General features: G+C 41.2%; 1 long non-coding RNA gene across 1 annotated transcript; it reads right to left on the minus strand.

Moving 5' to 3' along the window:
* Positions 1-3,376: 3,376 nt before the first annotated feature.
* LOC147040040 (uncharacterized) lies at positions 3,377-7,040 on the minus strand. Its single transcript, XR_015063132.1, has 2 exons — positions 4,748-7,040; positions 3,377-4,633 (listed from the first exon to the last, which is right to left on the minus strand). It is a non-coding gene; the product is annotated as an uncharacterized LOC147040040 (long non-coding RNA).
* Positions 7,041-12,853: the final 5,813 nt, after the last annotated feature.

Genomic DNA, 12,853 nt, shown 5'->3' on the forward strand with positions numbered 1-12,853 from the left:
TGCGATGGCTCATCATGATGCTTCTCAGCATGGAAAGAAACCAAGTCCAATAACCAAGAGGGTAAAATTTGAATGTATAAACATAATTGAACGCATATCGAGATCTAAAGTAAAATTAGAATGAGTTGAAAGCCAGTGATTACATGGAAGAACTGGGGTGTACCTATTATTTTGAACATTTTGCACACCTCATTTGGTACACCTAAAAAAAAGAGGATAGAAGAACCTTGCATAATTGGAACACGTAATGCATCCACGCTTAAATATTTGACACATACTTTTTTGTATCAGCATCTTCATTCTGTTTCGTATGTTGACTCTTTTCACTTTCTGTCAGTTTATGGACAACATGGTGCTTAATCCCCGAATTGAGAAGCATCATATTTAATCCTAATGCGTGCAAGGTGACCCTGGACACACATTGGCCTGGCGTATGGAAGGATTTTTTTTTAGTTACGTAATTTATTCATTCATATCATAAAAAACATTGTGTTGCAACATAGAAATGCGAAAAGAGGGAAAAGATTGATACACCTGCAGCAGCTGCGCGGCGCAAACCCCATCGGTCGTCGGGCAGAATACGCTGACCGGATTTTGCGAATGTGATTTGTCAGAATAACAAATGGCATCATTTCACTGGTCGCTTTGTCCATCCGCAGGTGAAGCAATTGATTAGCCGCAGCAAGTTGAGCTTTGATGGTACGGCGGCCTTCTGGGGGCCACTGATTGATTTGGAAGTGGGACAGCATTTTCATGAGCGACTATTAATATGTATGCCGCAACCAACGTTCGCCTGCTGCACCATAAATCCTAAATCAGATTATTCATACTTCATAGTTATTAGTTGCAGCATAAAAGTATGTCAACAAAGAAAGTTGTGAAAACAAAAACATGCACTTGCAGGATCTCATGTGCATGCCAAAGATGTAGGAGGCACCATTGCATGAAATGGTGTCTATTAGGTAACTGGAAGCATGAAAAAGTAAAGAAGTGTATTTGTCCAAGTAATGCATTTATATTTTGGCGAAAAAACAAAATGTCCGAAAAGAAAAAACATAAAGGAGATACCAATGCATTTGTAATCAATCGCCGTAAATTCAAATAAAAAAATATATATTAATTTTCAAATTTAACAAAAATAAAATTAAAGTCAAAAGTCAAAGTCAAAGTCTGCTTTATTGTCAATTTCTTCACGTTAAGACACACAAAGAGATCGAAATTACGTTCCCCACCATCCCACGGTGACTAGACACATTACACAACACATACAAGCAAATAGCACAGAGTAAAAACAATAGATAAGAAACAATGTTAGAAAGGATTCAAATTAGTATGATATATATATGTGTTTCTTATAAAAGAATATGTTAAAACACAACCGATAATAAAGTGTTTTAAAAATATAAAAATATGAATAAATAAAAATGATCTTAAGATTAAATAAAATGAAATGATTTTGTGTTTAAAAAAAAAAGACAACTGATGGCACCAATTTTCACCCAAAAATAGGTTTGGCATCAATTAAATAAATCAAATAATCAAAAATCATGGTCAAGCTTCACGGAAAGTGAAAAGTGCCACACCCGCCCTCACCCCCACTTTCTGATTGGCTGTTTGATATGTGACGTCACTCGGACACGATAAGGTACGCCGCCATTTTCAGGTGTACCTAATAACAGGCCACTTCATTAGGGAAAAATCATGGTCAAAGCTTAGCTGAAAGTGAAAAGTGCCACACCCGCCCTCACCCCCACTTTCTGATTGGCTGTTATACTGTGACGTCATTCGGACACTCCATTAGGTACACCGCCATTTTCAGGTGTTCCTAATCACAGGCCACTTCATTAGGGAAAAATCATGGTCAAAGCTTAACTGAAAGTGAAAAAAGCCACACCCGCCCTCACCCCCACTTTCTGATTGGCTGTTTGACCTGTGACGTCACTAGGACACTCCATTAGGTACACCACCTTTTTCAGGTGTTCCTAATAACAGGCCACTTCATTAGGGAAAAATCATGGTCAAAGCTTAAATGAAAGTGAGAAGTGCCACACCCGCCCTCACCCCCACTTTCTGATTGGCTGTTTGATCTGTGACGTCACTTGGACACTCTATTAGGTACACCGCCATTTTCAGGTGTTCCTAATAACAGGCCACTTCATTAGGGAAAAGTCATGGTCAAAGCTTAAATGAAAGTGAAAAGTGCCACACCCGCCCTCACCCCCACTTTCTGATTGGCTGTTTGATCTGTGACGTCACTAGGACACTCCATTAGGTACACCGCCATTTTCAGGTGTTCCTAATCACAGGCCACTTCATTAGGGAAAAATCATGGTCAAAGCTTAACTGAAAGTGAAAAGTGCCACACCCACCCTCACCCCCACTTTCTGATTGGCTGTTTGATCTGTGACGTCATTCGGACACTTGATTAGGTACACCGCCATTTTCAGGTGTTCCTAATAACAGGCCACCTCATTAGGGAAAAATCATGGTCAAAGCTTAAATGAAAGTGAAAAGTGCCACACCCGCCCTCACCCCCACTTTCTGATTGGCTGTTTGATTGGTGACGTCATTCGGACACTCCATTAGGTACACCGCCATTTTCAGGTGTTCCTAATGACAGGCCACTTCATTAGGGAAAAATCATGGTCAAAGCTTAACTGAAAGTGAAAAGTGCCACACCCGCCCTCACCCCCACTTTCTGATTGGCTGTTTGATCTGTGACGTCATTCGGACACTTCATTAGGTACACCGCCTTTTTCAGGTGTTCCTAATAACAGGCCACCTCATTAGGGAAAAATCATGGTCAAAGCTTAAATGAAAGTGAAAAGTGCCACACCCGCCCTCACCCCCACTTTCTGATTGGTTGTTTGATCTGTGACGTCACTCACGGACACTCCATTAGGTACACTGCCATTTTCAGGTGTTCCTAATAACAGGCCACTTCATTAGGGAAAAATCATGGTCAAAGCTTAAATGACAGTGAAAAGTGCCACACCCGCGCTCACCCCCACTTTCTGATTGGCGGTTTCATCTGTGACTTCATTTGGACACTCCATTAGGTACACCCCGTTTTTCAGGTTTGCTCACGAAGATTCACGAGTGACAGAGAGCCTTGCTGCTATGCCAGCCGACACACGTTATGCCGTCATTGATGTTTTAATTTCGTATTTGTTGGATTGTAGTTGATGGTGTTATTATACTGTGTTTGTGTTTGAATAAAAGGTTGAAAAAAAATTCCGTTGTTCCGACATTTGTTATTTTGGGGTACACCAACTCGTATAACAACGCAAAGCACATACATATTGTCATATAAAGCAGTTAACCAAATGTCTGATTTTTATATTTTAATTAGCGAACATAAAAACAAGGAATAAAACACGTTTTAACATAAATGTTTATTAAAATAATAACAATAATAATAATAAAAGTACATTTCAAACCAGCAATCTAATGTGAAATTGGAGTAGATATATTGGATAACAATATTTCGGCGGATATATGCATACACGTTATTTAAAAACTACAATAAGTAAAATAAAGATTACCCAAAGAGAAGCATACCGTTGTTGCATAACGGCACATCCCTTCAAGATTTTCAAGATTCAAGAGTTTTTATTCGCCATATTTGAGCGTGCCAAACAAGGAATTTGACTTCAGTACATCACAGTCTTTGTTCAACATTTAGGTGACTAACAACACTCAGGACAAAATGACAAATATTCTCAAACATCCGATGATCTTAAACTCCCAGGAGGGCAAGGAAAAACTCAAAACTCCAACTAGGGGAAATGAGAAACCTTGAGAAGAGACCACAGATGGGAGGGTTCCTCTTCCAGGGTGACAAGCTGCAATGGATGCAGAGAGGACACATAGTACAAACAGCGTAGACAATTCACAAAAGGTGTGGAGAGCAGGATGTTATTGCACAGCAAAACTCTAAGAGTGGTGTGAGTTCATCAGAGCAACAGCCTGGGGGAAGAAGCTGTCTCTGTGTCTGCTGGTTTTGGGGTCCAGAGCTCGTTCGAAGGGGAGTAGTTCAAACAGACTGCAACCTGGGTGAGAAGGGTCTGTAGAGATGTTACTTGCACGTTTCCTGGTCCTGGACAGGTACAAGTCTTGGATAGATGGGAGGTTGATTCCAATTATCTTTTCTGCAGTCCTGATTGTCCGTTGCAGTCTGTGCTTGTCTTGTTTGGAGTCCGATCCAAACCAGACAGTGATGGAGGTGCAGAGGACAGACTGGATGATGGCAGTGTAGAAGGTCTTCAGCAGCTCCCGCGGCAGGTTGAACCTCTTGTCTCAGGAAGTACAGCCTCTGCTGGGCCTTCTTCCGGACAGTCTATGTGGCCGGTCCATTTCAGGTCCCGAGAGATTGTGGTTTCCGGGAACTTGAAGGTGTCTGTGGAGAGAATAGCATTACTGCGGATAGTGAGGGGTGAAAGTGGTGAAGGGTCTTGCCTGAAGTCCACTGTCATCTCCACGGTCTTGAGCGGGTTCAGCTCCAGGTGGTTTTGGCTGCACCAGTGGACCAGCCGCTCCACCTCGTGTCTGTACGCAGTCTCATCACCGTCTCGGATCAGTCCGATGAGAGTGGTGTCGTCTGCATACTTCAGAATCTTCACAGGAGAGTCACCTGAGGAGAAATCGTTGGTGTAAAGAGAGAGAAGAGCAGTGGGGTGAGGACGCATCCCTGAGGGGCGCCAGTATTGGTGGTCCGGGTATCAGATGTGATGCTCCCCAGCCTCACATGCTGTCTCCTGTTGGTCGGGAAGCTGGTGATCCACTGACTGGATGAGCTTCTGTTGGAGGATGTCAGGAGCGATGGTGTTTGTTTTGTTTTACGGCGAGGTGGCACCAGCTTCAATGCACATTACCGACACCTACTGGTTAAAGTCATATGAACTGAAAAAAACTTAAGGAAGTGATTCGTTCACTTTCCTTCACTGAAAAGATTCGTTCCTTTGAACGAATCGTTCACTCACGGGCCAACACTACTGTGTAACGATGTAATTCTCACATGCCTCTGTGAGTCCATACATGCCGTCACATTAATTTGTCGAATTAAATGCGGCCGCCATCCGTGACGCTTTGGCGGCTTTGTGAGTGAGTCAAAGAGCGCTAACGAGCTCGCTATTTGTCGTCAACAAACGGTGCTCTAATTGAACCGCTTTTTCAAACAAACTGCTTCATTCAATCATTGGATTTGCGTGCTCTTATCCTCCACGTTGACAGGATAATTAACTAAATTACCAGTTGGAGGCATTCTGCTTTTCTCATATGAATTTTAGCTTGAACTGCATATGCTAACATTCCCACATAGACATTATGTTTTGTTTTAGTCATTCAATTTATACTCAAAAATGGAAATAGGTTTATTTTGGACTTTTACACAATTCAGAAAAAATATGCTGCTCCCGTGTGGTTTGGAGGGGGAAAGGTCATGTTTTGTTTATAATGCCACTTATGTATTTATTTTCCCATTGTGTGAAATGATTTGGGGCTTGTTTTTCTTTTTATTTACTTTTTATATAACGTGGAATCGTATCAAAATGTTGATCATATATTTCAATGTGGTTTTATATTTAATTTTTTTCACATGTTGAAATTTCAAATATTTTCTATATAATATAATTAGAAGTTTTAAATATAGAAATACATTACATTTGTAAAGACAATAATACATTTGCTTATCCATTCTTTATACCGTTCATCCCATTCAGGGCTATTGTCGTTTTAAGATCATTTTCCATTGACATATATTCCACTTGAATTTCTGCAAACTCATTAGCAGCATCATCACTGCATCTATGTTTATTTAAAAAGGGGTGAGTGGAAGTTGACATATATGTACAGTGATTGCTGGTTGTCATGGTAATCAGAGTGCTGAGCAATTTTTTTTCTTTATTTCTAGCCTGTGGGTGTTAATTAATTATGCAGTGTCAGCCATTACCCTTCATTAACAATTAAATTTGTATCTAATGGCCATCATATATGGGTTCTGTACCATATCGTACACAGAGAACAGAAAGTGGCCGCCATTTCCCAGCACTAACCCTCAGCTGCACTTGCTAAAGGTCAACCCACTGAAAGTGTGGCAAGGCCTAGTATGGCAGCATAAGGCCCATCAAACACATTTTTGTTTCCTTTTTATGGACATGTCATCCCTGCGGTCCTTCATGTCACAGAAGTGTTCCGTCACATCTAACAAGAACAAGCTGAGGACCTTGATGAGTGGGGACGGAAAAAGACAGATGAATTAAATGAAATCATCTAATAAAAAAATATGAAATAATACCTTGTGTGGCAACAACTTGACAGGAAGTGGTTTTCTTCCTGATGAGATGGATTAAAAAAACAATTGTCAAGATGAAATGTTCAAATGAAACAGCTGAATTGATTTTTTTTTTTTTAGAATTGTTAAGAATTAAAACATTAACCTAAAAAAGGGGACCCACCACCGCTCTGATGCTATTTATTCTCCAATCATACATGCTCCATGCTAATTGCTAACATCTGTTAGCATCCTTCTTCTCAATTATTATAAATTATTTAAAAGAAAAGAACAGGCGTGATAACGACATGACATCATTTTTCACTTTAATTACAAATCTTTATCTGTGGGTAGGGAATTTGAGTGGAATTGTGAGGAAGAAACAAAAAATTTTGCGATTAACTTCACGTGGTTTTGTCATAACATTTGAATAAAATTAAATATTATCCATTAATTTTGTAATCAGGGATTTCTACTTTTCCGTTTGTTGGCCAAGCGCCCCTGCTCCCACCGTTGCATACAAACCACTGTCATGACAACAACAAACACATCCGAGCAAGCACCCCCACCACCCCGAGGCAAAACCACATTTGATTTGCAAACAATATTCAAGGCTCAATGTACACCATGGCGCCGCTGTGCTCGCTTTCGGGCGCTTCCAGCTAAGACATCTGCTGCCGGCGTGGAGGAACAGATTTAGGAGGGAGGAGGAGGGGTTCCACTCACCAGGGTCATCATCTTCGTCACTATGGAGAAGGGGAAAAAAACAAACAAAATAAATCAATGAAGCTTGCGTGACTTCGACTTAAAACAAGAACCCCCCTGTGACTGCTGTTGCTTCATCTAGCCCTGGAGGACGCCTGCATGCGTGCGTGCGTGTGTGTGTGTGTGTGTGTGCGTGCGACCGGCGCTTTCCACCTTCAGTGTCTCACACACACACACATGCTGACACGTACAGTTGTGCATGCTGTGCACAAACCGTGGGCCAAATTCGCATGCTAGCTGATGGCAACCGGTCACGTGGCGGTCAAGTGTGTGTGCTAGAACTCAAATCCAATCATGACAACAAAATTCACTTGTTTGTGTCCATATGCCGCCATAGTGTCTTATTTTATACCAGGATGCTTTTGTGGAAGAACATTTCTCTTGCATAAAGCATTTATTTTCCTTGAAAAAAAAACAAAACAGCCCGGTCTTTGCAGTGTTTTTTTTTTTTGTATGTGTAAGCACAAAGCAGTGAAGCAGGGGTCATAAAGCAAACCAAATAAAAACATCAACAGCAAGTGTTATAAAAAGCCTAAAAAATATAACCCATCCTCAACCCATTTTTTTTCCCCGAGTACATTCGAGACTTCAGATGAGTTTGATTCAATCTGTGACTACACTGATAACATAAAACACCTCTTAAATCATTTATCCCCATTGAAATGAATGGAGGTGCTTTTAATTCATTCTAGCAATGAAAAAAATTGTTTATAATATAATTATAATGAGAAAATACACTCTATAAATCTATTGTACTTGTCAGTAAATTAAACAAATTTACCACAGTTTTGTTTCATTTCAATGGACATTGTGTTTCAACGCTACCTTTGATCCTATGGACAACCAATTGTCTGGCAGCAAAGGATCCAGTCAAACAGAGGCGTCTGCCCAAGCGCCTGATTAAAAAAAGAAGCTTCCTAATTAGCTGCAAATAGAATGTCAGACAGGAAAACGCGCAGGCCGGCCTCCTGGATAAACACTCCATGGATGGTGCAACGTCTGTTAGTCGGGAACACTTTGCCGGGCTGATGGTTTTGGCGGGCCCGGCGGCTAATTAGTGGAGGCAGATGAGAACACGACTAGCTCGTGTTCACAAAGTAATGACCAACGAGGAGCTTTCATCCGGACCGGTCGCCGACACCTTGAACTTTAAACGCACTCACTGATCTTCCTGTTTGACGTGTCAAACGGCTACTTGCCCCTCGGGGGGGGAATGGCGTGCAAAAAGTGGCGGGCGTGTCCTTGGAGGATCACGTGGCGTGATAAAGGGCAAGATAACCTATCTCCACGGCAACCGAGGTGCCCGGCATCCTTTTAGCTGCGAGGCACCGGGAACATTTGATTTTGTTCTATTGATTTTCAGTTGGCGGAGACGTCAAATTAGCTGCATTCAGACGGTCGCCATAAGAACAGAACAGAAAAAAATCATGGAACATATCTAACATCTCCAGCGTAACCACGGCAACGTGAAGCTGAACTCTTTGTACCAGACAGCGCGAGAACACACGGCACACATTCCAGCCCGAGGAGACCGCGCTGGCGTGAGCAACTCCATGAACTTTCCGCAACCTTCATAGTGTATACATTTTAGCCTTGTAGCATTAGCATCTTTCTTATTCACAGCTAATATATGCTTTAAGTCAAGATGGATTGTGGTGTCACCACTCTACCAGTCACCATTTTGAAACTAGGGATAATTATTTTACCCAAGTTGTAGATTTTCCTCGGGGTAGCTCACATCAGCACATTATCATTTGTATTCATAATTATTAAATCAAGAGTTCACGTTGTCTTTGTAATCATTTTGTTTGCGTGTTGCCCTTGGCCTCCACGGCTCAGTGTCTCATTAAAGGCTTTGCAGGATTTTGTGCTTTAATGAGCAAGCAACATCGCTGGTAATCGATATTTATTAATTACTGCCGGCAGGGGAAAAAAAAATCTCTTGGAGAAGGAAGCGTTCGCGCACGTTGGATCAGTTGCAAGAAAGTCGGACTGTCGGATTACAGCCTTCATAGATTTTAAAACTCAATTCTTTAATCGTATAATATATTGTTGGCATGGCAACCAAATCACTGAACCACAAATGCAATTTGGAAACCTGGCGTGAGATAGTGGCTCAATCCTAACTAGCCACCAAACTTGTAACTAGCCAATTATCGGGTTTGGAGTGTTTTTTTGTTTGTTTTTTACGCACGTTTGACACAATTGATATATTTACGCAAGATAATCTCGTTCATGGTGACCGAATTTCAGCCCAGCTGTTAAGAAACGCAATTAGTGGCACTTAAAAGTGGTTAAAAGTGCTAAGCCTGTTTACTGCCAGCGCAGCTTTGTACACAAGATAGGCGCCATCATTTGCATATGCTAATGCTAGTTAATTAGCTACGCTCCACCGGGTATTCCCTATTCGCTCTCACTTGGGCTTTTTTTTCCCTCTTTTTTCTTGGATGACAAAGAGCAAGAATTCAATCAATCATGTAAAGGCTAATACATGCGCGACAAATGGCAAGGGGACAACTTTTAATGCCACGACAAGACCCCTGCCACCAGTTGTATTATTGGAAGGCAGATATTAAAAGCGCCCCCGCCCCATACACATCATCGCTGCGGTTGACCGCAAAATTAAATTAAGCATCAGCCGGACCCTCAGGCGAACATGCTGGCTGTTTGACTTCAACGTGAGTTTGAAGCGTACAACGAACCCATCAACTTTCCTTGTTATCCCATTAATGCACGTTACTCCGAAACACAGTGATGGCAGAAAAAAGCGGGAATATCGAAATCAATCGCTACTTTTTTCTTATGAGTTTCATAATTCCTTTTGTGTCTGAAGTACACTTAAAAAAAACCCACTTGTAATTATTCATTTTAATAGGCTGTGTGGGTTGCCGGGGAAACAGACAAGTTGCAAAGGGGCGGGGCAATCGCGCATACCCAATGTGCACCTGTCGCCATGGTGATTGACGATTCAAAGCTGTGGCTGGAGATGTGGCAGCGATTACTGTGGAATACAAAAAAAAAACTAATGATGCTTAATAATCATTGATAATGCGTTTTGCATGCTTTAACAATAGCTTTGTAAGAAATTGTAAGCCAGAAAATTTTGACGCCAACATGACTAATATTCATTCTCCCTCATTGACATACAATACAAATATTCATAGCAATAATATTCAAAATGATTATGAAATATCCATTTTGGTCAACAAAAGTTTTATTACATCACGGCACGTCGAACATATTTGTGGAAGGTCGAGAGCATTGCTTATTCTTGAGAAATAGTCCAATTGCAAACGCCCCTTTTTTTTTCAATCGTTTTCTTTCGAAATTCCTCACGATGGCCATCGTCTGTTACTATACACAAAGACCCATCTATTAGCATTAAACACGGTACACGCTAACCCAAAGCATGCTAATTTCAGCTACCGAGCCATTTGCCTCATCAAGATGGAATTATACATGACGGCTAATTATATTGCCTACTTAAATGTCATGCTACCTGGCAGAAAATGGGGCGTGTGGCGTTGTGACTGCTAAGCACAAAGGTGTTGCGGCACTAATTGGCGGCATTGAAGGTGGATGGTGTCCGGGAGGTTACGGTCCATTCAAAGAGTCTTGTTATTGCACTTGACCATGAAGTCAATTTAATTTGGACGTCATGTTAATTTGTGAAATGGAGATGTTTTTCCACTTAAGAAAAGTTTTCCTGCTGCTTTAAGTTAAATAGCAAAAGTGTATTTAATGAAGGGACTGTTGAAGGAGTGGGTGTTTTCACACTGAGTGGGACAAAGTGTGAAAATTTGTTTTTTCACAGTTACACTTAGTTTGGTATTTTTGACGATTGCAAAACTTTAAAAAACAAAACACATGATGAGATGATTCACAGTTTTTTTAATTTTTTTATGGGGCAGTGATTGAGGACTTTGAATACTACCTAGCAACAAGTAGCCGGGCAAATATAAGGTGATCAAGAATGACCAAGGGACTGGGACTTCTGCTATTGTTAAAAACATTACGTCAAGGATTCTCACCTCATATTTGATTTGGGTATATCTTGAGGGCACCTGGAAAGGAAAGAGCATGGCATCAGGGAGGGATGCTAACATGCTAATCAGATGTAGCTTGTTTTATTGGAAGTACCTGTGATGTGATGTTGACTTTGCTGGCTGACAAGTGGTCGTCTAGCAGCAGCAGTCGTCGTAGTAGTAGTAGTAGTAGTAATAGAACAATAATAAACAAGGCAGTGACGACGCCATCGCAACAAGTTCGTTTTTGTGTGTGTGTAATTAAAAAATCAATTTTGAGGCTTTGAATGCAAAGCTGAAAAATTAGCAACATAATACAAATTAAGATCGTTTTGAAACCCACTAACAATACATTATAGTCATAACTATTGTGTGACGCATGGCCTCAATGCAACATGAAATTAAAGTTAAGTTAATAAACAAATTAAGTTCTGAAGTCAAATTATTTAAAAAAAAAAAAAAAAAAAGTGTCATTCTGAACAATATGGTACGGTGGGGTGCTTAAAAAAATTATTTTAAAAAGAAAAAATATATCAATAGAAAATTATTTACGACAGAGACCAAAATTAAGACATATTGATAAAAAAATAGAATGATAGAAGTATGGAAAGTATTGACAGGCCGATTGGGCACTCCAAATTGCCCCTAGGTGTGGGTCCGAGTGTGGATGGTTGTTTGTCTCTGTGTGCCCTGCGATTGGCTGGCAGCCGGTTCAGGGTGTCCCCCGCCTACTGCCCAATGACTGCTGAGATAGGCTCCAGCACGCCCGTGACCCCCGTGGGGACGTAGCGGTACAGAAAATGGATGGAAAATTAAAACCCCAAATAAATTGTTGCGGTGAGCCTACCTCACTTTTATTTTTTGCGCTATTTTAAGGCCAAGGCGTTGTAAACATGCCAAGGCAGCCGCTCGCTGATGTAGTGCTTCACATAAAGCTGCATCGGCGAGCTAGCCCCATTGGTGCGTTGAGCGCGGCCGTCCGTCTGCCTCGTCATGGCGGCATTCATGAATTATGCCGTTAAGTGAGTCGCTTTACGCCAACTGCGCTTAGCGTTCATTTCAGGCGAAACGGCGCATTTACTTCTACGAGGGCTCGTATTAAATGTTTATGAGTGCCTCCGCGCGGACGTGTTTTATTTATTTTTTATTGTTTTGGCCTGTAATGATAATTCAGTGGTTATGCTGCCAAGCTGCGAGATTTACACGCAATCCCTTTTATAAATAAACGGAAAAAAACATTCCAAAATAAAGAGGGGGGGGGGGGAAAGAGGTCATTTAGTTGTTTTTATTGAGCTTTTTCATAGAAGTGAGGAGACAAATGCGAGACAGAAAAGATGGCTTGCCCGCCAATGTCGCTACAAAATGAAGGAGAGAAGATGGGAGAAAAGCCACTGGATGGTTTCACTAGTTTTGACAATAACAAAAAAAAATCGGCATCGCACGTTTTACACTCCAAGACAAACAAAGACACCCTTTTTGTCCTTTTATTTCCTCGCTAAATTCATTGACATAGAGGTTCATTGGGGGAGCAGAGTTGTTATCGCAAGAAAAAAACACAAATAAAAAGAAATTGAACATTTGTCCTTGAAGATAAGCAGTGATTGGAGGAGAGGCCGTCGCTCAAACGCCTGGGAATTATCAAATAGCGCGGGAAGTGAGCGCAAATGACGCTAGCGTGCTTTTTTTTTCTCTCCATGATATTCACAATTTAAAAAGATAAGACTGAGCGTTTTTTTTTTTTTTTAAATTCATCTGTCCAGTCAGTCAAACCCCCCTCCCCCCCCCCCCCCCA

The sequence above is a fragment of the Syngnathus leptorhynchus genome, chromosome 21 (genome assembly GCF_054491065.1).
Source record: "Syngnathus leptorhynchus isolate UIUO chromosome 21, UIUO_Slep, whole genome shotgun sequence".
Taxonomy (NCBI): Eukaryota; Metazoa; Chordata; class Actinopteri; order Syngnathiformes; family Syngnathidae; genus Syngnathus; species Syngnathus leptorhynchus.